The following is a 25649-nucleotide window of genomic DNA, read 5'->3' as shown; positions in this document are numbered from 1 at the left end:
GGAAGAACAGCAGGAGAATAGAGCTTGGGGAAAATAGTTGGAGTCTTATCTTCATGCAATGGAAGAACAGTATGAGTCTATTAGTGACAAAAAGGAGAAGTCAATATTATGAAAAAAATAGAGACCCCAGATTAAAAAGAAAAATAACTGAATAACAGCTCTAACAGTACAACTAATTAGTACAAGGAAATGGAATGGGAAGATGAAATAAAAAATAAACAAAATAGAAGAAACAAGTCACTGATGACTTGTTTGCTGAATACAATGCATACTTCTCAATCTTACTGGACTTCTCTCTGCAACCTTCAGTGGTCTTCAACACTCCTCCCTTCTTGGCATTCCTTCCTATCCTGGCTTCCATGACAATATTTTCTTCCAGGTTTCCTCCTACTTTTCTGACCATTCCTTCTTAGCCTCCTTAAACTGTTCTTTAACCTCTGTTCACCTTGATTGCTAGTATTCTCCAGGGTTTTGCCTTACTTCCTCTCTATACAGACTCTCCCTTGGTGATTTAGTTCACTTCCATGGTAGGTGGTGGTCACTCCACCTAGAGTTTGGGATGACTCCCAAACTCTAACTGTAGTCCAGACCTCTCTCCTGAACTCTGGACCCACAGGGTCAACTACCAACGGAGTGGCTCCATTTGGAGTCCCAGAGGGACCTCAAATGCAACACATCCTGTATTCCCTAAAAACAAAAACCCTTATGAAGTCAATGGAAGAAAGTACTATCATTTTACTTTTTGCTTTATTAGTTATAGCAAGATTTTTTTTCATGTTTTATTGATCAGCAATGTGTGTGTATGTGTATATGCAAATCCTTTCTCTACTTGATATTCTGCATTCCCCTTCCTCCCTCCCTGACTTGTGCCTTAAGTGGGGTCCCCATCACAACTCAAATTTCTACAACACTTTCCTGAGTGCTCTTCCTGCCCCTGGTCCAGTTTAAAGACCAGACTTGATTCTTCAGTCTGAGTAATATGTTTATTATATAAATCTGATCATGCCCCTCTTCTGCTTAAAATATTTCATTGGCTTCCTATTGCCTTCAGAGTGAAAACCAGGCAGGCTAGCATGATCCACACAGGGTGCCCCATGATCCAACCCTTGTCTGTTATCTCTAGCTTAGTTCACACCACTCCACACCTGTACCTTATATCCCTTTCTCTAGCTTCTAGGAGGTGCCTGCTCCCTTCTTGCTTTGTGCCATTGCAGCACGCATCTCAGCCTTTTTTCCTTTTTCCCCTTCTCTGTTTAGTTAGCTTTAATTCATTCTTCAAAACCCACCTCTGGTGTTCCCTCTGGTGAACTTTCCAAATTCCTGACTCCACCTCCTGGGAGGGTTAGCTGCTCCCACTGCAATTGTATTTACCCATCCTGCTGTACATTCTGTTGTTTTATAATTGCCTTTTACCTGTCTATCTCCTTGCCAGTCTGTGAGCTACTTGTGGATAGGTCTATATATTCCTCATCATTATATTCTCAAAACTTAATGTGAGCCTGGCATATAGTAGACATTGAATGAGTAAATATGTGATAAAATAAAATACTCTTGCTATATTTTCTGAGACTCCTTTCTTGATTACAGAATTAATTTATTTACTTAGAAGGGGGAATAATCAAAGTAAATCAAAATAATTGAAATGCCACCAGTCTTTTCCTAAAGGCCTTCCCTCCCTGTTTCACAAGAGGACCCAAGTCTGAGTGTCCAAGAAGACACCGAAAAGGGGCCAAAGTCTCAGGGCCAGTCAACTTTAAAGGGTGCCTTGTTGTGTTCCTTCCCCTTTCTGTTGGCCATTGCTTGCTTCATGCTATGTTTGGGATGGGATCCTATTTGCTGCAGCTGGAGCCTCCTGATACAGTGCTTCAGTGTCTTATGGTGGACCAAAGGCTGTGATATCAAGAGCTCAGCACTCAGAAGTGGGGAATCTGAGGGCAGAAGGCAGTACAAGGCAAAGACATTGCTCAGATTTGAATGGTAATATATTAGAACTCTTCAGAGAAACAGAAGTATCCCATCCTATTGGTTGTATATAGTTATGTATAAAGGATGTATATGTAGCTAAATGTAGATTATATATATGTTAACCCCATCCAAAACACACAGAAATACTTGGAATAATGTTTGACCAAATATCTGGGCACCCCCTGGCTCACAGGTTGACACATTTTTTTTTAAAGATTTTATTTATTTGAGAGAGAGAAAGAGAGAGACAGAGAGAACATGAGTGGAGGGAGGGGCAGAGGAAGAGGAAGAGAGACAAGCAGATGCCCCACTGAGCCGGGAGCCTGATTCAGGGCTCTATCCCAGGACCCCAGCTGAAGTCAGACACCAAACCGACTGAGCAACTTGGGTCCCTCAACACATGAAATTAACCATCTCAGGAGGCAGTAGGGTGAGCAGGTGATCCCTACCTCCAGCTATTAGAAGACATATAAAAAAAATAAAAAAATTTAAAAAATTAAAAAAAGAAGACATATATAACCTACACAGACACACACACCTGCCCTCTGATCTAGGCTTCCCACAAACAGTAGTTTCACTCCCTAAGAGGCATTTTTGGAAATTCATGGAGGCATTTGTCACAATCACACTTTGTTACAATGATGAGGGGGTGCCCCTGGATGGGGGTGTCATGTTATGCCATGGTTAGGACAGTCTGTACCACAAGGTACTGTCAACATGACTTTCAAATGTCCCACCAGTTGTTTATGTCCAGGAAAACCTTGTTCATAATTATCTTGGTCTAGCATCCAACTCCATTTTACATATAAACATGAGGATTTTTTCACTTTTAATAGGGACCAAATTTTTCTAGGAATGCAAAATTGAATGAAGGTGGCACATTTTGTTCAGGACTTTACTAAGAGTTGTTCCCCAGGATCCCTATGATTCTGGAAAATCATATAATAAATAGCAATGCCAATCAGTATGCGAGTGGCCCTTAAAATACATGTGGATCTGTGCATTTATAAGTATTGTTTTCATGGTGATTCGGCATCTGTCTACTAATCTAACTACTAACTAGGTCTTCCAGTGTCGCTGTGTATACATTTTTTTCAGGTACTAAAATACTTACTATTTTACTATAAAATTGCTTTTCTTTACTCTTTGATTATAACATAGTGAGTGCATTATTTATAATTTTTTTAATTATAGATTTTGGAGGGGAAATTCTGTGTAGGCAGATTATATTATTTATGGTTTTCATTTGAGCATAACAAAGAGAGAGGTACACATTTTTTGTTATAAAAAGAGGCATTGGGTCCAATGTGGATGAGAGCCATTATTCTAAATTAATCAGTGCCTCTGAAGAAATGCTTATTTATCTGTCAGGCCCTGGCCCAAGGGGCCTGCATACAGTGAGGAGCCTAGGTCTCCAATAATCTTATCTTCCATTTTGGGGGAATTTCAGAAATTAATGAGTCCCAGGGCACCTGGCTGGTTCAATCAGTGGAATGTGTGACTCTTGATCTCAGGGTTGTGGGTTCAAGCCCCACATTGGGTGTAGAGATGATACTTAAAATCTTAAAAAAAAAAAAAAAATCCCCAAGCAACTGGCTAATGTCACTGAGTGTCGTGGAGATATTTCTTTGTTCAATTAAGGGCTGGGAAGATCAAGAGGGCTTTCGGCCTACCTTCCAGGGGCTTATAGGCCCTGATTCCTCCATAAAGGCTTCTTCCACCTTGAGGAAGCAGTCTCTCCTCCTCTGCTTTGCCTACACATGCTCCACCTTAAATGTTTTTCATGAGTTCATTTCTTATCTCCTCAAATTGGACTGTAAATTCCTTGAGGAAAGAGATTGATGTGTCCCATGTCCTGAGGTGTTCAGTAAGAATGCTGAATGAACAAATGAATGAAAAAATTAGTGAATGAATGGATGAATGAATAAATGAAGGCATGATTTGAAGGAATCTAACAGATGGCTCTACCAATATCTTTGGAAATCAAATGGGGGGACTGTTTTGTCCTTTATATTCAGCCAGCTTGCCAGCTGAATTCCCAGTGATGCCTTGGGCTTTAATCAGGAATTTAATTAGCCCTGGCACCTAATTCTGGAAGAAATAGAGAACAATGATGAGCATAAGGAGAAGAGAGCTAGGCTGTTAACCAGCCTGACATATGGTGCCATGTATCACCCACTGGCTTTCATTTAGGGCTGGACTAAGTCCTAAGTTACTTTACTTCTAAATGTTAGACTTGTTTATTCTCTTTCCTGATGCTAGATAATTAGGACCTTTTACTGACTGCCTGAAGCCAAAAGAATGAGATACTTTTAGATGTTTAGGTGTATATACAAAGTAGTTGCAGATGTTGCAGGTATAAGTAACAGTTCTGCATAGGAGTTCAAAACACAGGGCTTGATCCCTGACATTTTCCACCAACAACTATCTGCATGGCAATGAACAAGCCAGTTGATATTTCCACATCCAAGAGTCTATGAATCAATGAAATGCAATATATGACCATTTAAATGAATTACATGGTGATTCATTGGCAGAGGTAGGTATACCATGAAACTGAAGATGCTCACACTGTAAAGCCCCTCATTGCACACTGGCCTCTTTCCAATGCCCTGTGCTTCACTTTGTCAGATGGTATTATTACCTTAAACCCGAGTCTCCAGTTAAGGTTTCTTCCAGGTTCAAAATTCTATGGTTCTGGCCAGTGGGCTTGAGGAAGGGCATTTTCCTCTCCAGTTTTATGCTACTTTTGAGTGTCAAGGACAATGCTATGCCATAGGTACATTGTTGCTTTCTTTAGGTACTTGGAACGATTTTGGATAATTCTGTAAAGAAAATAAAGACACTGAGTGAAAGTCTAGATCTGTGGGATTTACTAGTAAAATGCTTAACTCAAGCCACAGTTTATATTTTGTTGTAGCTGAGACTTCTACCAGCAAAATTCTTTGACTGTAAGGTCCATGTCATGTTCCTCATTTCTTGTTGTGGAGTCTCAACATTTGACTTAAATATTGCAGAGATACTTCTCTTCCTTCATTTTCCTAGAAGAGCTTTGACTCTGGCCTCTTGAAAGCAATGGCTGGGAGGTGCAGGTAAATCATGAATTGAGCTAACAGTGTTCAGTAAAACAGGTCTTCACTATGTAGCAACCTGATTCATACACCTACACTAACAGAACTGGGAAAATTTGGGGGCGTTCAGAAAGTCTCTTCCCTATTTGCCTGATGAATATAAGGCAAAAGCCCCAAGGTTAAGTGTCACACTGCTAACCCAAGAGGACAGAGCAGAGAAGGCAGATTGTGGAGGAGGTATCTTCAGGCTGGAAGTCCTTACAATGGAAGCTTTCTTCTCTTGTCTCTGTCCTCACAACCTCTTGCCCTGCCAGCAACAAGACCCACAGGACCTCTGTCCTCAGTAGCTTTCTAGAACCACCATAAGGGCCTTGCCCTGAAGCAACCTGGTTTGGACACTCACCCCAACAAACGGAGTTGATGTGGGCTCAGGAATTTTCTGAATTACACTGTTTTTCTTATTACTGGCATTTTATTCCTTTTTGTGGAGAGACGAGCAAGAACGCTTCTTTCATTTATTTTTCTTGGTGATTTCCACCAAAAATGAGATTACAGCTCCACTTCTGCCTTCAATTTATGTCAAACACAAGCCCCGGCATTCTGTTATTTTTGTCTTTAACCTTGTTTTCCCAATATATAATCACTTCTTCCTTCAATTATGACCCACTAGGATCCCCAGAGCTGACAGTAAAAAGTCCAGATCAATGGACAACTTAAGTGGCTCCAGTTAACATTTACTCTGTCTGAAATTTGCATTTCCACTTATGCTTTTCTTCATTTAAATTTAATTTCCATCTACTTGTTTGTTAGTTGGATTTAGATTGTTTAGTTTTGAACCAGCTTTGAATTTCCCTTGTTATATTTTTGGCTTATAATTATCTTTTAGTATGTATTATTTTATTGCTGTTACGTTCTCAGCCATCCATGAAGTGGATTAGAAGAACTGTGTTTTAACCCAGCTCTGATTAGTGTGTAGTGTAACCTCGTTTCCCAGCATGCATGACTTAATTTCATCATACAGGAGCTGAACAAACATGATGGTTCCTCTCTTTGCAATGTTCTAGTGTCCTATGAATTGGCTTAGTTTTTATTCACTTATTTCTACGTTAGTATTTTTAGACCAATTCCCAAACTTGTGTGGGAATACATTGTTAACATATAAGCCTAATGGTAATTAGGAATAGCTAGAATAATTCTCATCAAATTATGACTTTGTAAATATTAATCTTTGGAAATGATAAGAAATGTCTACATTTAAATAGAGTGTCCATTCTGTTGGGAGCTGGAGAGGCATATGTGGGAATAGCCCCATTCCATGTGCTGCCTGATTATAAAATAGCACCAAGTTGTCATCATGCTGCCCCGTCTTCAAGGGAACCGAGAGATGTTGGGCATAGTGTCAGAAGGGACACGTTTTTGTGTAGGTTTTTTAAAAAAAGAAAGCATGACCCTCAGGTCTCCTGATTTTGTTCACCAGGCAAATCCTTCTCTTTCCCAGCCTGCACACCAGTCTTCCATTGTCCTGTTGCAGAGCATGCTTCAGAGATTTGGAGTGCTTCCTTTGAGGGGTAGGGGAACAAAGGGAAATCCACATACAAAAACAACATTCAAAATCCCTGTGATGATTAGGAGGTGGGGAGGGGATGAAGCATGGGGAAGGCTGGAAGGGAACATGCCAGCATCTTTTTCTCCCTTGTTCTTCTCTCAGAGTAGTAAGAGTGAGTAGTGGAGCTAAGAAGGAGAAAATGGGACGGGGGCAGGGGGGAGCATAAGCAGGGGGGTTTATGCTGAATTGTACAGTTTTCAAGCACTTTCATGTTATCTCATGGGGGTTGGTCAGTGGCTCCAGAAGTCATTTTATTGTTCTAGAAATCGGATTTCAGAGTGGTTAAACAAATTTCCCAAGAGCATACACTTGTAAAAGAAAGGGTAGAGCCACACCCAAATCCAAGCTCCCATGCCATAAAACATCTTCCTCTCTTGGTTCATCTTTAATGCCTCAAGTTCTCTTTAAAATTAATTTCTTTGGGAACTTAATGCATTTTTTTTCTCCTATAGGACATCTGCATTTTAATTCTTTAGAAAGCATTATGTCTCAGTGTGAATTAGTCAGTTCGCTCCTTCCCACCTGAGAGCAACTTCCTACAGAAGGAGCTTCTCAGCAGGCAAGGAAGAAGAGGGCTGGAGAGGGCCAGGCACAGTGGGTATGTATAGGCCACCCAAGAGCCCAGACTCTTGCAGTGGTGATGGCATGGTGGTAGGGGTGTGGAGAGAGGTCCAAAGAAGGTGGTCCAGGGAACCACTGGAAGGGAACACAGGAAGAGAGCAGAAGATCAATTTCCTTTTTACTGGGCCAGCTAACTAAAGCCTGTACAGGACCCTTGTCATTCCAGCAGTCATTTGGTAGAAAACACTGAATTCCTTCAAGCCATTATTGAGGCTTTAAAGTTTGGAGCCTCTGTGTTAGCAGCAGTCTGGGAACAGTTCAGCCAGAAATGGGATATGTTCCCTGTAGACTCATAATTCTAGGAGCTGCATTGTTTCCTAATGGGATCACTGGTTCTCGACTTGGTGCTGAAAGGGGACCCTTTCAGAGAGAGAGAGACTTAGAGGTTCAATAATCACCAACTGAGACCCACAGGGATAGGGACTTGCCTAAGGCCACACAGTGGGTTAGCTTGGCCCAAAGTTGTTAGAATCAAGTACACTTGAAAAATCCTAATGGGAGAGGTTGGGGAGGGAAGGTGGAAAACATTTTGTTAAGCATTATATTATGACAAGTTCTTCTCAGAAGGTTCCCTATACTTCCAGAAGTTTGAAAATGTGATGACTGAAGGGGACTTAGTGGATATTTTTAAGCATTTTGGTGGTATTACTGACATCTGAGAATTTCCACTTGGCTTTTACTGTTTGGATGGTTAACAGCAGAAGCAGCAGTAACAAACTCTTATGTAAAACTTATCTCTAAATGCCAAATCAGTTTCTCTAAATATAATATCCAAAAAAGAGAGAAGTGTTTGCATAAAGTACTATTAATTTCCCTTTGTGCTTCCGGATCAGGTAAGGGGCCGCATGGTTCAGAGAAAGCCCCTGCTTATTCTCCACTCAGTAGGAGATCAGGGAAGAACACTGGACCCGGAAATTAGGCTTCCTTTCTCTGAAGAGATCAGGGTCCTCGAAACTCAGGAGTCCCCCACAGTGAGGCAGGAAGGTGGTCACAGGGCTCCCCTCAGTCTACTTCAAGTGCAGGAAATGGCACCTTCACCTATGTAGCCCAGCTCCAGCTGGTGGTGACCAGAACGGAGTTGCTGTGCAACCTTCCTGCCTCTCACACAAGGGATGATTTGCTACCTGACAGTTGCTTCTCTTAAGAATTTCACTTATCAGGTTTTTTCCTAAATGGCATTTCTCTCCATTTAGTTCATAGAATGTTAATTTTTTTTCCTTTGGCTCCTCCATGAGGTCTTAGGCCTCCTCCTTCCCAGGACAGAGTCCAGCCTGCCTGCACACTCTCCTTCATAGGCCCCTGAGACCAGAGGATGAGTCCCTAGTGTTGTCCATGTGCTCTATTTACATCTGCTCAATTCAGCAGATGTTCACTCTGGATTGATCTAGAGTAAGTCTGGAGCACATGGCAATGGAAACATTTGCTGACCTTGTGGAGCCTATAGGCCAGTGAAGGAGACAGCTTTGGGGACAAGGGACCTCAGCAGTGGCATTGAGGAAAGAGGGGGGATGATGCAGATTCCATGTCTTCTCAAACTGAGGTACTTCTTGGGTTTGTTGGCCACAGAAAGCTTCAGCAACTTCCAGTGTTCCCAAATGGAGCATCTGGGAATGTCCCTCTGTCCTGCCTACTCATCTGGCACCTGAACATGTACTGTTTTGTGTTCAGCTGTTTCTGTGTCTTGAGTTCTTGCCCCAGCCACATGACACACCTTTTCAGGGCAGTGCTACTGAATCCCATCTGCTTTCTGCAGGGGCGGAAGTGGAAGCAGGTACTCCACAAGTACATGGCTAACACATTTGTGTTGGGAAAAGTCAGGAAGCTGGGCTGGAAATAGGATTTACGGACAGGATGAAGGGGCTTAACTGCCTTCCCTTGATCCCTTTCTCCCCGTGTGGCTCTTAAGGACTGATTTGCTGCCAAACTTAAGGCCAATAGCTCAATAATGTGCTGTTTGTAGTGTGCAGAGGACACAGCCATGAGCAGGGATGGTGCCATGGAGTGTGCCTCCCTCAGAGAAGAGCATTGGACAGGGAGACCACAGTTTGGACTCCAGGCCCTCCAGGGCTAATTCACTTGAGTCTCCACATCTGTAAAAGGGGAAAATGACCTCTGTGTCCTATTGTTGTCAAGATTAAAAGTTAATGTGTGTGGTAAAACGGTTAACGTTTGAATATTGAAGGGATTTCCCAACTGTGATCTCATTTGAACCTTGTGGTAGGGCAAGCATTCTCATTTCCATTTCATAGATGAAAAACCTGAGGGTCAGAGAGTGTAAATGACCTAGTAGAGATCACACCATGAGTAAGAGGCAGAGTGGGCCTTGCACCCAGCTGGACTTTGGCCACCATCTGTTACCGTGTAAAAGGATAGCTGACACACGTAGTGTTATACAGGGTTTCAAAGTCCTTTCATGTCCACCAACTGCTTATGCTTCCAGGGGGGGACATATATGTGTAAATTGTTGCCATATATGAAACATCTAGGGCATAATTTTAATGAGAATGCTGTAGTCAAGGAAGCAGCGAGCCTTTGGTAATCGTGTGGATCCAACTACTTAACTGGCCATCACTTTTGGGTGACAATGACGGATTATAAGGATTGTATAAGAACTATTGATAAGAATGTCTACAAGGTATAATGACAAGATATAGTGAGATAGTTTAACTACATTACATTGCAATGCATGAAAGTGTAAGAATTGTGCTTCTGCATCTGACAATCTGCTTATATCTTCAGAAAACTGTTATGAACAAATTTAAATTACTGTTTCATGTCTGATTTCAGATGCTTTAAGTGGTACATCTGAGAATAGGAATGTTGATTATGATGTTTGCAAAGAAAGGATGAGTATTCTATCAGTAAATTAAAGTAAAAAATATTAAAATCTGCTGTACTTAGGCTAAGCCTAATAGATCTAATTAAAATAAGGAAAATACATTCCATCTTTAGCCTGATTAGGAAAAGAGTGTGGGGTGAGAGTCTTAGGCTGAACTTAGAAAGGAAGAGTATTTTGCCAACAGGGAGGGAGGTTGCACAGAATGGGGCGGCCTGGTGATGACCCAGGGCAAAACCTGGCAAAGTAGTTGGTCTCCTGTGGTTGGGTAGAGAATGCAGAGGGGATGGGTGTCCATCTGTCGCCTTCAGCTCTGCAGGCCACATCTCATGGTGTTTCCTATGGGAAGTTCCAGAAGAAAACCAGTGTGGTCAGCTTAAGGGAATATGTGGTTTGTGTTAGAACTCTGGACATACCACATTACTGGAAAGATGCACACTGGATAACTGGCAAAATAAAACGCAACTTTCCAAACGTTGGCAATGATAAGAGATTCAGTTCCAATGACCAGTTGTTTATTGAATGAATGCCAGTGCAAATCATAACAAATGCATTCTAACCATGACAGCCACAGGAAGGACACAAAGAATGCAGTGTCCCTGATTCCATGAAACAGCTCACTGGAATCTGTGAATTCTAGAACCTAGAATGGGAGGACTCTGACATCCTTGCCACATGACCAACCAAGACAAAGAACCCTGGGAAGCTTGAGGCCACAAAGGTCTGGAAATCTGTGGGTCTACCTCCCTAAGAGATCCCTCACCCCTGTGAGGGTTACATATAGGGCATGGGTGATAAGATTATTGGATAGGACGCTGACTCCTGACTGCAGGTGGAATGCTCACAGTGGGAATCTGGTACTGGTCAACCTATCAAACTAGGTAAGTCCTTGGTATCTGAATAGTAATAGAAGACTATTCCATGCTTTGGCAGGGATTGAGAAGACATTAGAATGTGGGGTTAAGAACACAGCTTGGTGATGAACTGATGTAGCTTTGAACTTCAACTTTGCCATCAACTGAGTGACTTTGGGTAGGTGGTTTCATTTCTTAGAACTTCAATTTCTTCATCTTTGTTGTAAAATAGAAGTGGTATAACTTTCTTGTTAGACTATTTAAGGCAGCAAATTAGATAATGTGTCCAGCACTGTTCCTGACACATGGGCACTTACTATATAGCAAAGCAGCACTCTGGGCATTATAACCTCATGGAGGTGGCTAAGCAGGAGGCTGAGGAAGGGTTCTCTGACTTCAAGGTAGGTCTGGATCCTAAACTTCTAGCAACCCCCCAAAGCTTCCTCTTAAAGGTGTGAGGGTATGAGCAGGGGTACAGTCTAGTTCCCTGGCTGTGTGAGAATACAAAACCTCCATTCCTACTCTTTTTGCCCCAGATTCTTTCAAAGACACCAGAACTATGAGATGGCACTGGGCCAAGTGTCAGTAGAACTGAGATTGGCTCTGCAGTTTACCGGCTGGGTGACCTTGAACAAGTCCTATAATTTGCCAAGGTCTGGGTTTCTTCATTTGCAAACTGGAGACAAGCTTACCTGCTCTGTTTGCCCATCACTGGGTCGAGTTCAATGTCATTAGCCTGGCATTCCAGCTCCTTGCATCATATTCCCAGTTCTCATCTCATAAAATCCTTTTCATTTCCACACAGCCCTGTCAGGCCAAACCTTTCTTAGCACTTCCTTCATACCAGACAGAGCCTTCCTGCCCAACAATTGGTGTATCTAAATCCTATATACCTTTACATCCCCTGCAGCATCTAGCACAGGGTCTTGAATAAAGTAGATGATGATTTTATCAATTAGTGTTACATTTACATGTGACAGGAAAACTAAAATAACAGTGGTTTAAAGAAAATAAAAATTATTTCTCTCTTATGCTAAAGAGATCCAACAGAAAATAACCCAGGGATAGGATGGTGGCTCAGGTGTCAGGGACCCAACTCCTTCTGTCTTGCTGCTCCACCATTCTTAGCATATCACCTCATACTCTACTATGGCCACCAAGTTCAAGACATCTTATTCTCATTCAGCCAGCAGAGAGGAGAGGACAAAGAGGGCAAAGAGTGTATTCTCCCCCTTTAGAGAAGCTTTACAGGGATGCTATACAGACATTCCTGCTCATATCTTATCTGTTAGAACTTAGTCATATGATCATCCTATCTACAAGGGAGGCTAGGGCATACATATTGCCATTTCTAATAAGTTGATAGGCAATAGTGGAATAATAGATATTGTTATACCCATATAGCTTCCCCTACCACAGTCATTTAAAAATTTTAAAATATGAAAACTCACTACCAAGTTTAAAACATCATATAAGATGTAAGATGACAATTCCCAAAACACTTACCTCATTTGTAAGGATATGGGTATCCTGATCTTTAGGTTGGAAACAGCCCAATTCTTCCTCACCTCTGGTGGGAATGTGGTGACATGTTTATTAATGAATGATAACTCAGAGCTGTAAGTGAAGATAAACTACCAGTCCTTTTCCTTACCACACTTTACCAATAAGGAAACCGAACTCTGGTGGCTAAGAGAGTTGCCTGTGGTCATGGAGGTAATGAATGAAGGTGCCGGGATGAGAACTTGAATTTCTGGACTCCATCAAGGCTATTTCCAGCTCCTCCTTGATGAGTAGCCCATTTGGCTTCTGAAGGCCTTTTGTGGGTCTTCCTGCTCATCTAGAACCCCTGGGAGCAGATCTAGGTCATTAGGTTGTCAACTGCATTCCTGTTAGCACATAGTTCAAAAAGCCTTCAGTCTGGAAAAGGAAAACACCAAGAAATAGAGGAGCATTCTATTCAAATAATGAGAGCATTACCTCCTTCCCTTTGTACCTAGAATACACAGGGCCCTCAATCAGGCACTGATGGGATAAACAGAGAAGCATATAAAATGTTTATTGTTCTTGAAGATTTGGATATATAGATTCTTTTCATTCATTTATTTAAAAAATTATTTCTTGAGTATTTATGAAAGGTAGACACTGGGCCGAGCACTGGGTATGCAACAGTAAAACCATGCAGATACGGTTTCTGCTCTGATCTTGCTTAGAGTCTACTGGGGCACAAAGACCAGTAAAAGGCACCTATTAAGTAGAATTAAAAGTATGGTGATGTGGAAGGGACAAAGTAGATCACCTAGACTGGGGTATGTGTTTGGGGGCAGGCAGGCTTAGTGGAGGAGATAACATCAAACTGGAGACCTGAAGACTGAATATGTGTAGGTGAAGCAAGAGCCGTGTGAGAGGCATGGTGTGTGGCAAGGAAGAGGATTCCAGATAGAATATCCAGGTGTGTGTGTGTGTGTGTGTGTGTGTGTGTGTGTGTGTAGCTAAGACGGATGTATCATGACCAGAATTGGCAGACCTCAGTGATAATGATGGAAGGGACTGGGGAGGAGGGGAGTGTTAAGAAATGTGACCACAAAGGTGGGCAGGGACCAGTAAACGAAGGTCTTTGAAAAGTCTGTTGGAAAGTTTATATTTTGTCTTGAGGCCAGTGGGAAAAAGACTTGAGGCAGATTCGTACCTTAGAAACAATCCCCTGGCCTCAGGGTGGAGAATGAATTAAAAGGGTTGGCCAGATGTAGGAGACTTCTTAGGAGGATGTTGCAGTAATGGCAGCCTGAGCCAGAGAATGACCCTGAGAGGTCATGAGAAGTTGATGGATTTAAAATAATTTTGAGAGGTACAACCAATAGGCTTTGATGACCTAGCTAGAAGAAAGGAATGAGAAAGATGGAGGAAACCAGTATTTATGAAGAAAAAAAAAATTAAAAATACCAAAGACAGATGCTGACAACAAAACTATAGAATAAAAGCTATCCAGAAAGAAAATGGTGGCATGACCATGTGTTTTGAAGAAGGGATAATTGCTGTGGGCTAGAAAGATTTTGGAGGACTTCCCAGAAGAGTTAGTATTGCTACTGGGCTTTTTATACGAGTAGGATTTGGGTGAGTGGAGAGGACATTCCAGGCTGTGCAATGATGCAAGTAAGACTGTTGAGACAGAACAGTGTGTGATTTATTCAGCAGATGGTTTGGTCATGGTTTTTTGGGGAGAGATACTGAGACTTGGCTCTCCAGGGGGTACAACTAAAACTTGCTAAAGGGAGGGAATGAGGAGATGAATCCCATTGTTTTCCCAGGTTGGTTCAGAGTTTTTTGTGTACCCCAAGGCCACTTTTGTTGGAATCTTAAGAGGTCTGTGGATCACTACACAGCTCAGCATGACCAAAACCCCATAGATCCCAGTTTCCACCAGGAAAAAAAAAAAAAAAAAAAGGTATTTCTTCCCTCCCCAAAAGGAATGTTTTTATATTTGTGAATCTTCTGTAGTGACCTGGGTACTCATGTTGAGAGCTACTGCCATAGGGTGCTACCCTATTTCTAGGCCTCTGCAGAGCCCTGCCTGGCAGCTTGTATTGTGAGGCCTATGAGCCCATCAGGGAGACTGCTTGAACCCAAGGCTGTAGAAAATACAGCTGTATGAGTGGGTATGTGGGGCAGCCCCTCTAGTCCTGGTGTGTGAACTCTTGCCATATATACAATGGGCACTCTGTACCATACCTCTAGGTACTGGCCCTAACTTGTGTGCTGATGGTAGCTTGGTCCCACCTTCTCTGGCTCAAAACCCACTGATGTCTCCTGCTTTGACCCAGTACTGGCCCTAGGTAAGGTAAATACTCATAACCTCTACTTGGCCAGTAGCACCACTTAAGGTCCTAGTATTGTGCTGGACTCTTTAATCATTTCTAATATTCGCAAACCTCTGGCAAAGCACCTGTTATTATCCCAATTTTACCAAAGAAGAAACTGAGGGATGTAAAAGACTGTCCAAGCCCACTCAGCCTACCTGTCCTCTGTCCTAGATATCCTGTATGTGAGTCATGGAAGTCCCTGAGATAATTGTGGCAGATGTTACATTTTATCCTCACAGTGACCTTATCAAGATAAGTACTATACTCTTTTTATAAATGAGAAAACTAAATGAGACACAGAGAACTTAAATACTTATCCCAAGGGCATATAGCCAGGAAGTGGCAGAGGCAGGATCCAAGCCTGTCTGCCAGCAAAGCCTCCTCTCTCCACCTCTTCAGGTAACTAAGCCATGTGAGGGTTGAACCCCCTTTCTTGAATCAAGGTTCCTGGACAGGAAAGCACAGGGATTCAGAAAAATAGTTACAGGGAGGTCATGTACCCCAGTCCCAACCCACTCTTCTGTGATCCTTTTGAGGTTTTTATAGATGTGAAAACAGAGGTCCAGAGATGAACAAGGGCTTCATATGGTACCATGCTATCATTCTATTTTCTCAGTCCCTTCTGCCCACTCCATGCCACATAGACGTGGCCCCAGCTTGTGCAGTACCTACACCCTGCTTCTCCTCTTAACCCCCCAGCCTCCTGTTCAAAGGCCAAGACTACTCAGCTTTGATTCAGGTTGAATGAGTCATTAAGGGTGAAACAAAGAAAAGAAGGCCTTCTCTCTTGCTAGATGAAATGAACCCGCCCACCTTTTGACATCTTTTTGTTCTGAAATGATGATGGTATGCAATGACTCAGAATTATCATACTCAAAGAGACTACTTTGTATTTTTCTTGAAAATAAAGGGACAATGTGTGAGTAAATGAGCTGAAATTGGCTCATGAAGGGAGGGAAGGATGACCTCTGGGCACATCAATGCAGAGTGGAGGCTGAATGAATGTGCAAGAATGGGAGGGAACAGCAATTCCTCACTGGAGAGGTTAGCACGGAGGAAGCCCACGTGGGGCCCAAGCGGCAAAGCTCTTCAAGGCCCCTCAATGGCAAAACCTGAAGAAACACCCACTAGATGGCCTGGGATAAAACTCTCAACCTCTCTCAGACTGTTTCCTCTAAGGAAACAGAAGGTGATTGCTACAACCTACTGCAGAGGTTGGTGGTTGGATGAAATGAGAGTTTACATGAAAGAGAACTGCTCTGTTAACTGCAAATGCTATACAAGTGGTAGTTACTGTGTTTACAGACACAGGAGATTTAACCTACTCTGACAGACTTGACATCAAACTAGGAATCTGAGGCCATGGCGGGTATTCCATTCCATTCCTTAGCCTCTGTCAAACATGATGAGAATGGAAATGTATTTATTGGGAGTACAAAGTTTTCTGCAGAGCTTCCTTTCCTTTGCAATGAATTCCAGGTTTCCCATGGTGCTCAAAGAGCTCTGTAGGAAGCTGCTGGGGAAAGCTAACCTCCATTCTAGTTGCTACGAAACTTCATTTTTTGTTCTGTTCTGTGAGCATCTCCATTTCAGTCATTTGCACCATTACAAAGGGTATAAAGACTTGGCAGCAAAGTGGTATCTTGATTCATAGCACTAGGTTTTGGTAAATAATGTTATTTTGAACAGAAAAAGTCCACAGAGGAGCTGATAATGAGTGATATTTTAGAGCTAGAAGGAAATTAGAAAATCTTGTAGTTCAACCCTGAGATTTTCTAGATGAGGACCTGAGGCCCAGGCAGGGGAATTGGTTTTCCCTAAGTCTCACACTTCAGTCAGTCCCTAGGAGTCTGACCCCCATTCAGTGTTCCTTCCCTGACTCCAGGGTCAAAAATGCAGATGTCTTCAGGGTATAATCAGGAGGGCATTAGTGGGTAGGATGATAGAGAAAATGGTGAGACATTTAGTTCACGTTTTCTTTAAGTTTATTCTGTTTAGAGTTTCCTGAGCTACTTGAATCTGTAAACTTACATCTCCCACCAGATTTGGGAAATCTTCAGCCATTATTTTTTTTCAACTACCTCCTTTTATGCCATTCCTTCTCCACTCCCTTAAGAATTACAATGGCATGGACTTTAAGACCATACGAAACTGTTCCTGAAGCTCTATTCATTATTTTTCATTTTTCTCTGTGTTTTGCTGATTGCATAATTACTATCGATCTATCTTCCAGTCTACTGACTCTTCCCTCTATTGTTTGCATTCTGCTACTAAGCTCATCTAGTGAATATTTTATTCAGATGTTGTATTTCTTAGTTCAAAATTTTCCATTTCAAAAAAAAGTTTCCTATTTCAAACCTACTGAGAACTTCTATTTATTTTTAAGAGTATTTACCTTAAAATCATGAAGAATGATTATAACAATTGCCTTAAAATATTTTTTTCTTGTAATTTCAACATTGTCTTATCTTTTCCCTTGAGAATCGGCCAGATTTTCCTGGTTCTTATCACATCAGGTAATTTTGGATTGTATCTTAGATATTTTATATTAGATGTTATATAACTCTGGGTCCTGTTAAAATCAGAGCATGTTGATTTTTTGTTTTGTTTTGTTTTAGCATTCAAGTAAACCAGTTAAGTGCAGGCTGCAAGTTCTGTCTCACCTTCTGCAGACGTTCCACTGTCAGTTCAGGTTTCAAAGCCTTTGCTATGTGTTTGGGTATATTCCACACATGCACAGCTTGGAGGTATAGCCCAGGACTTATGTTGGTTCATACATGGAATCCCTTTGTCCTATTCTTTCCTCTTCACAATTTTCCTCACATTCTTCAGCTTCAAGGATCATCGTTCACTAGATGATCTAGTGATCATCTAGAAAGATAGGGCTCTTAGAGTTGTAGCCACTAATGACATCGCAGAGTTTCATTCTACTATGCCTGCCATCTGAATAAAGTGGCAAGAGAAAAAAAGAATGAGATACAGTTCTGGGGAACCTGGGGCTTGGCTTCCCAGTAGGCTAATTTTACCAAAGAAGAAACTGAGGGATGTAAAAGACTGTCCAAGCCCACTCAGCCTACCTGTCCTCTACCTGTCCTAGATAGCCTGTGAGTCAGGAAAGTCCCTGAGGTAATTGTGGTAGCAGTGTAGTTCAGAAGCTACATCTGGCCTTCAGACTGAACTGTGAGAGAAAGACATATAAGGACAAGAACAAGAATTTCCCCCACCCACTCTGGCTTGCAAGGGCCCCCTTTGCAGGTCATTTGTCCAGAGAGATGGGCTATTTCATACAGTTGTTGCTGTCTATGACTTCTGTCCAGTTTCAGGAGTCAGCTAGCTCACCTTCAAGTCAAAGCCAGGAGAAAAATTCTAAGAAACTCACTGCCACCATATTGGTCATGTATTGAGTTTTTCTTTCCCCAATCCACCTGCTTTTGCTTACTTTTCAGAGTCCTCAATTGATTGCTTTGTGTATTTGTATTTTGTTCAGAGTGTTTAGTTGTACTTAGTGTGAGAAAGAGTACAGTGTCCTTCCTCCATTTGGTTGGACCTGCAAGTCTAACCACATACTTGGAATCCATCTCTTTTGGTTGGTGCTCCCCTGGGACTTACTGGCAGAGGCCCACTGATAGAAACTGTTATATTTAGGAATCCTATATCCCCTGGTCTGGTGGTGCCAGGTCCCAGGAGTCTATGGTTCCAAGTTTTCTGCCTTATTTGGGTTGATACTTGACATAGATGTTCACTCAACAAAGGTGCATTGAATGCCCCTATGTGCTGTATCTTGGAGCTACAAAAATGGCTTAAACATCATCCCTGTCCTAAATGAGCTCACAATTCAGTGAAATAACATAAATTTGGACTAGAAATTTAGGATCCAAGGTTGAAATCTTTCTCAAGTTCTCTTGTGTGCTTCAGAACTGCAACACATTGTTAGCATTTCCCAGATTGATTCTGGGGACTTTCCCTTTCTAGAAAACATCTTTGATAGTCTCCCTCTTCTGAGGAGAACCAATAGCAAATCACTTTTACAAAATGGTATATAAAGTACTATTTTTATAGTTTTGTGAACCCTACAAAATGTTGACTACTCCGTGTAATAGTCTTTTGCCTAATAAACATAGTCTTAGAGAATACAGTCAGGTTTGGGGCCCCAGAAGTCAAAAGGGAAATGAAGACATTGGACAGTGTCCAGAGTAGCAATTGAAGTGGAAAAAAGATGAAATCTGATATTAAAAAAAAAAGAGTGGGAGAAGCTGAGGCCATTTGCCAAGGACATAATTTTTCATAAGGAAGATTAACTACTCCCCCAGCCCATCTCTGCTACCTTTTCTCTTTGAAAGCACTTACCTTCTCTTTCTGCATCAAATTAATGCCAGTGTGTTAAATCTGGGAAAGGAGACAAAAAGTGGAAGAATAAGTGTTAATCATTTAGCTAGCACAAGTAGATGCCTTGCATCAGCAAGAGTGTTCTGTGTATTAGTTATCTTATCATCCTCATGACAGTCCAGCACACCTTTGTGATAAGCTTTGTGATTCCTATATGGTTGACAGGGAGACAGACTCAAAGGTGATGTGATTTTCTCAGGGTCCTAACAAGGAAAATGTAGGCTAGAGCCTAGGTATCCTGAGTACAGGTTCTGTTTTCTCCACTGTACCAGCCTGTAAGACTTTGGGGTCTGAAGGTTTTCCCTTCTCACACCACTACAGCCACAGCAGTTTTCTATGTAACACATGGGTCATTCTGAGGAGTTTGAGGAAGAGATACTACTGTCAATAGTGGGATCTGGAGTCTCACAAGAGAGAAATTAGTCCACTGGGAAGCCAGATCCCAGGTTCCCCAGACCTGTATCTCCTTGGGAGTATAATTCAAGCAAGTGCTTATCTTCCTCTCTCAAAAATGAAAAATTCAGAAATTGACCATGAGACAAAGGAAGGAAAGGTGAAGAAAGGGTGGAATCATTTTCCAGGACTACTTCTTCTGATGAGGAAGGTGATTTGGGGATGGAGGAGGGAGGGACTGCTTGGTGGGGATTAGTAGAAGCAGGGGGTAGAATCATCCCTAGTTCCCACTGGGCCTCAGTGCTGGCCTTGGCTCAGGATGGCTGGGAGTGTTAATCTGAAAGTCCTCTCTCCCTCCTATGTGATCCGTGAAGAGCAGCTTTTCTTCTATTTCTCGGAGGGTTGGTGGAATCTGCTTGTTGCTTTCCGGAGCACACACACTGAGCTTCTCTTTGTCAGTCTTCTTTATGGCTCCTGCCTATCACCATCTCATGTCCTCTTTCTAATTTAATAGCCAGGAGAAAAGAAATGAACATTGACTGAGCCAAACTGTATTTAGCACTATGCTAAATTTTACATTGATTAGTTTCTAGCAGAGGACTTGGTACTCTCTAGGTGCTCAATAGATGTTGGCTCTTACCCTTAGTGTCCCCATCTCCTCCATTTTACTAGTCTCCCAAGGAGGTAGTGGGTGCCTACTCAACTTCACGACTGCTGAAGAGTGTAGGTGAAAACAGTGTCAAAATGTGTGTGTGTGTGTGTGTGTGTGTGTGTGTGAAAATAAGACTAGCATTTGGGTTAATCACTCTGGCTTCTCAGGGTTCTCCTCTTGTATGAGGCAACATAGAAACCAGCAGCCTAGCAGGGTACTAAATAAAAAGATATGTGGAAGCCTAGGAAATTTCAGGCTTGAGCAGCACCTCTAGGCACCAATTTGTCCCCGAAGAGCACCTTTAAAAGTTGTCCCAGAGCAAGCAGACTTTTACACCATGATAATGCTTTGTTCCAGATGTGACTAATTTTTAATCTCTGAAGTTCTCAATTCATCACGAGCTAATTCTCTAAAAATGTCACTGTAAGCCCACACAGAATTATATTTCTCTGCAAAGAAAAAGGAAGGTTGCCTGAGATCACTGGTCCCCCACTAAACAAGCTGAGTCTTGGCCAAAATCTTTGAAGGTTTGTGACATCAATAAATTCCCTAGAGAGGTATCATGTCTTTCAGATTTTTCTGTATATTATATTTTGAATGCCATCTTCCAACCTCCTTTCCCCCGGCCCCAGCTGGTCCTTATCACTTTTGCCATAAACTCTCAACAGGCTCCCTGCTGCCAATCCAAACAAACACAGCTGACCACGGATCTTCATGAAACACTTGCTTTTGTTGGATCCAGAAGACTTCAGTGGCTTTCCATTGCATACGGGAAAAGCCTAGATTCACTAATATTTTCCAAATATCTCCCTACTTCCTTTGAGATGAATCCCACCTTCAACCCAGCTGATTTTATTGCTACACAAATAGGCCTAAACTCTTCCAACTCCTTGTGCCATATATAATCATCCTGTATTGTTGTCTTTATATATTTGTAATTTACTTTCCACCCATGGATGTGACAACACTATCCCATACTTTTCTCACAGATAGGCAATTGATACTCTATTACACAATTTACTAGAGCTTTAAAATTTCATATGAAGATAACTTTGTCATTAAAAAAATTTTATTATTTTCAGTGAAGATTTATGGCCCTTGAGATGGTAGAAGAAAAAGAGATGTAGGGATTTCTTTTTTAAAGCTATTTGTCCATCCTATGTATATTATATAACCCCTGATTATTTCCAGTGTTAAAGAAATTGTCTCTCTGGACCTTCTAAAATGATTCAAACATTGAAATGATTCACCAGTGTGACCCAATTTTTTTTAAAAGAACAAAAAGAAGAAATAAAACCCAAACATTGGTTCCTTTGAGGGGAAAAATAAACTGGCTACACTTTTATTTTTTCAATATTTTCTAAGATTGAAAATGTACCACAAAATGCAAGAGTTTGCTTTTGCATTTTTGGTAACAAGTAAAACATGAAAAAAAAGCTCTAGGACACAACTAAATTTCAGGGAAGAAACTTGCCAAGTTTCATGGCACAAAAATGAAGTATTTGCCTTTTAAGGAAATACAATTTTGATGTCTCCTCAGGATATAAACATCATCTCTGGGTTCTTTCCTTTCCACCAGTCTCTTGTTGGGCAGGAGAAGTCACAGAGCCTCAGCCTTCACCACTCATCTGAGCATTCCTTTTGAGAAGGAAAGACTCATAGGTTTAGTTCCTATCACAGCAATCCTTAGGAAGTAGGCAGGGCTTTTTCGCCCGACTTTATACTTCAGCATTAAGTATATGCTGACTCAAGGACTGACTCGCTAAACAGAATGCTTCTTGCTTTCTAGCTTCTCATGGGGCTCTAGAGCTTACCTCCTCCTGTCTTCAACATTTACTCCATCTTTACCCACTGAAATAATTTTCTGTTGCTACATAACAATTTACCACAAACTCAGAGGCTTAAGACAGCATAAGTTTATTATCCCACATAATAATTTTCCCATACCAGAACAGGCACAGGTACGGGATAGCTGCTCAGGATCTCACCAGGCTAGAATTAAGGTGTTGGCCAAGGTTGTAAGCTCACTTGAGGCTTAGGGTTTTCTTCCAAGCTCACTGCTTATCCAATTCATTTCCAGCTCCTAGAGGCCACATGCTGTTCCTACCCATATAGTTCTCTCCACAACATGGCATTGCTTCCTCAAGGCCAAAAAGGAGACCCTCTCAGAATTCTACTTGGAATCACTCTGACTTCTAGGAAGTCCTGAAACCTTTTTAAAAAGGTCATGTGCTTAATTCAAGCCCAGGATAATCTCCCTTTTAATATATTTAAGGTCAACTGATTAGGGACCTTGATTACACCTAAGCCCCCTTTTACCATATAAAGTAATAAAATCACAGGTGTGAAATTAGATCTTCACAAATCCTGCTCACTCTCATGGGGAGAGGATTCTATAGGGGACTGGAATCTTGGAGGTCGTCTTAGAATTCCACCTACTATATCTACCCCCTCATCCTTAGTCCATGGGGCTCAGTATTCCATTTAACAGTTTGGCAGAATAGGTCCCAGATAAGTTCCTTTGTGATTCCTGAGCCTTTCTCTTGATGCGGTGTTTCGGATTTCCTCTCTGGGTCCCTCTACCCCTAGATCCTCTCCCATTGCCCCTCCCTAGTATACCTAGTAAATAAATGCAAGTGTCCCTTCCTTTGTGATCCTCTTCCCTCTATTCTCCACCCTCTTTCACCAAGCAAAATTAGGAGCTCTTTGTGCTCCCTAACATCCTGTATGAGCCTCTGAGCCAGAAGTCATCTGCTTTACTGTCACCTTGACATAGCTGCCTCTCCTCTTGGCTCATAAGTCTCTTTAGAAACGGGATCTATCATGTCCATTTCTATTATCTCAGAGCAAAGGTGCAGTAAAAGGCACACCAGGTACTCAGTCAAGGTTGAATGAATGGAAAGCCCAATAGTAGTCCAGCAGAAAGTATGTGGAGACACAAGGGACATTGTCAGCTGGCTCAGAGCATGGAGGTGTGAAGACCACAGTGGAGGGCAGTGCACTTGGTGCTTCCTGTCAAGTTCATAGTATCTGACTTTGGTTTTGAGACAATCCTAAGCACACGACTATGTTCTCCATTCATTCCTGCTAGCTGAATTTTTCCTAGAGATATGACATAAGCCGTGATCTTACAGTGTTCTCAGGAATCATCCAAAATTTTCCTGTAATGCATTGAAGAGTTGATACTCTTGGGTGATGTTCTACATTGGAAGGAAGAGAAGCAGTCACTTGGGAATAGTAAACTATTATGAATTACAATCCTAAAGCTTACCTTATTAAAAAATACATTTTAGGGGTGCCTGGGTAGCTTAGTTGGCTAAGCATCCAACTCTTGCTTTTGGCTCAAGTCATGATCTCATGGGTTGTGAGATGGAGCCCCACCTTAGGCTCCTCGCTCAGCAAAGAGTCTGCTTGATAATTCTCTCCCTCTGCCCCTCCCCCCATGTGCGTGCTCTCTCTCTAAAATAAATCTTTAAAAATGAATAAATTTTAAAAACCTAAATATTACTAATGCTGAGAATTTTCCCTTAAGAGAGATACAGAGGCAACGCCATGTCACTGAGAATTTCACAGCTTATGAGGATTACCTTACAAGAATTTCTAAGAGTAATAACTCCATCTCCAATCTACTTTTCTTTCTTTAAAAAATATTAACTATGGAAGTAATATTTGGAAAATGCAGAAAATGTAAAGAAAATAAACATTCCTCATAAAACTCACCACTCCCCTGAAAACCACTGTTAACAAGATTTGGTTTGGAAAAAAATAGGGAGTTTTATTCCTGAAAAGGACTGTTGTCTCCATTTAAAACTTTGCAGCGAATGTTAGCCTTAGTGATGCTGGGTGGAGGAGAAGCAAAAATCATGTAAAGGTGATTTATTTGGCAAGATTTAGTTCCTGGCTAGCACCTAAAGGGAGATGAACAGGGAGAAAGTCCGTGGTTTCCATTATACCCCCAAGACAAGGAAGGAATGAACTATGCAAATCCAGCACCAGGGAGAGCGCCAAGTGGGAACTTCAACTCAATATCTTTTTTCAAGATTTTATTTATTTATTCATGAGAGACACGGGGTGGCGGGGGGGGGGGGGGGTCCAGAGACACAGGCAGAGGGAGAAGCAGGCTCCACACAGGGAGCCCGACGTGGGACTCGATCCCAGGTCTCCAGGATCATGCCGTGGGCCGAAGGCAGCGCTAAACCCCTGAGCCACCCAGGCTGCCCAACTCAATATTTATAGAGCCTTCCATATGTCTTCCAAACCAGAAAAACAACAAAAATGTTAATTCTTTAAATCATTAAATAAATACAATGTCAAAATTTAAACAAAGTTGCCGTTAAAAGAGTACACTTAAGGTTTCTAATGATTTCCTTCTCCTCCATCTTGTATTTTTTTCTCCCTGGCCTTATATTTCTCCTTGTACTTTTCTGCTGCAGAGCTCAAAAGCACTGAAAGCACTGCCACCACTATCATGATCACCTCTCCTATCCCACCTTTTTCATTTGAACACCCCCTAAGCACACGACTATGTTCTGCATTCATTCCTGCTAGCTGAATTTTTCCTAGAGATATGACATAAGCCGTGACCTTACAGTGTTCTCAGGAATCATCCAAAATCATCTGGGCCGAATGTTGCCCAGATGAAAATAGGCTATTATTTATTTATAGGGAGTAATGTGACCTACCAACAACACAAAAGTTGAATTTCTCATGTCTCTCTTCAACTTGGCTCCCCTCTCCCCTCTCACTCCTTCCTGCCATGTAACCAACTCCATTTGTTAGTCTCTTAGGAAGGTCCTAAGTCACTGGCCATTCCCTCTGCACACACAACCTGCTGGTTTTCACCTCATCTTTATTCAGATGGTTTCCACCACCAGGAAACAGAGGTTTCAAAACCTGGACTGGCACTTTGGAAACTAAATCCATCTACATCTACTTGGCACCTCCAAGCACTTATGTGTTTAGGGTGGGCTATGTGTCTATGTTTTTTATGCTATTGATTTATTAGTAAGACATTAATGATTATAACTTAAAGGCTACTCTGTGCCAACACATACATCTTTTTTAAAAAGACACAGGCAGAGAACAAAAGTAGCTCGGGATACTAAAGGGCTATGATTGGAGGGGTATCAATAAAGAAGTCTCCCAATCCCCCAAATTCCTTTCCTGCCCAGCCTGTCATGCCTAAATCCTCTAATAAGAATACATTAAAAAAAATACATTTCCTTGGGGACTGAAAGTTCGCACCCTCACCTCCTTCAGCACTCCCCCAACTCCACCCCTATCCGACCCCTACTGTTGAGTGCAAAGATTTCTGGGAGCAGCAACATTCTAAACTGTTAACAGCTAAAACCTTCACAGAGGATTCTGTCCCACAGCAGCAGTTGGCTGAAGACAGTGAATGAGAG

General features: G+C 41.8%; 1 long non-coding RNA gene across 2 annotated transcripts; it reads right to left on the bottom strand.

Annotated features, from left to right (window-relative positions):
* Nucleotides 1-1575: 1575 nt before the first annotated feature.
* Nucleotides 1576-25531, bottom strand: LOC111093373. Of its 2 annotated transcripts, none has more exons than XR_005381656.1 (9): nt 25495-25531; nt 23377-23444; nt 19161-19199; nt 17891-17991; nt 17477-17756; nt 12460-12873; nt 4610-4790; nt 3639-3841; nt 1576-1928 (listed from the first exon to the last, which is right to left on the bottom strand). It is a non-coding gene; the product is annotated as an uncharacterized LOC111093373 (long non-coding RNA). The 2 variants fall into 2 exon arrangements; XR_005381655.1 differs by lacking the exon at nt 1576-1928 and adding an exon at nt 2203-2420.
* Nucleotides 25532-25649: the final 118 nt, after the last annotated feature.

Source organism: Canis lupus, chromosome 30 (genome assembly GCF_011100685.1).
Source record: "Canis lupus familiaris isolate Mischka breed German Shepherd chromosome 30, alternate assembly UU_Cfam_GSD_1.0, whole genome shotgun sequence".
Classification (NCBI taxonomy): Eukaryota; Metazoa; Chordata; class Mammalia; order Carnivora; family Canidae; genus Canis; species Canis lupus.
Note: the sequence above shows the minus strand (reverse complement) of the source record. Positions and strands in the feature narration are given on the sequence as shown.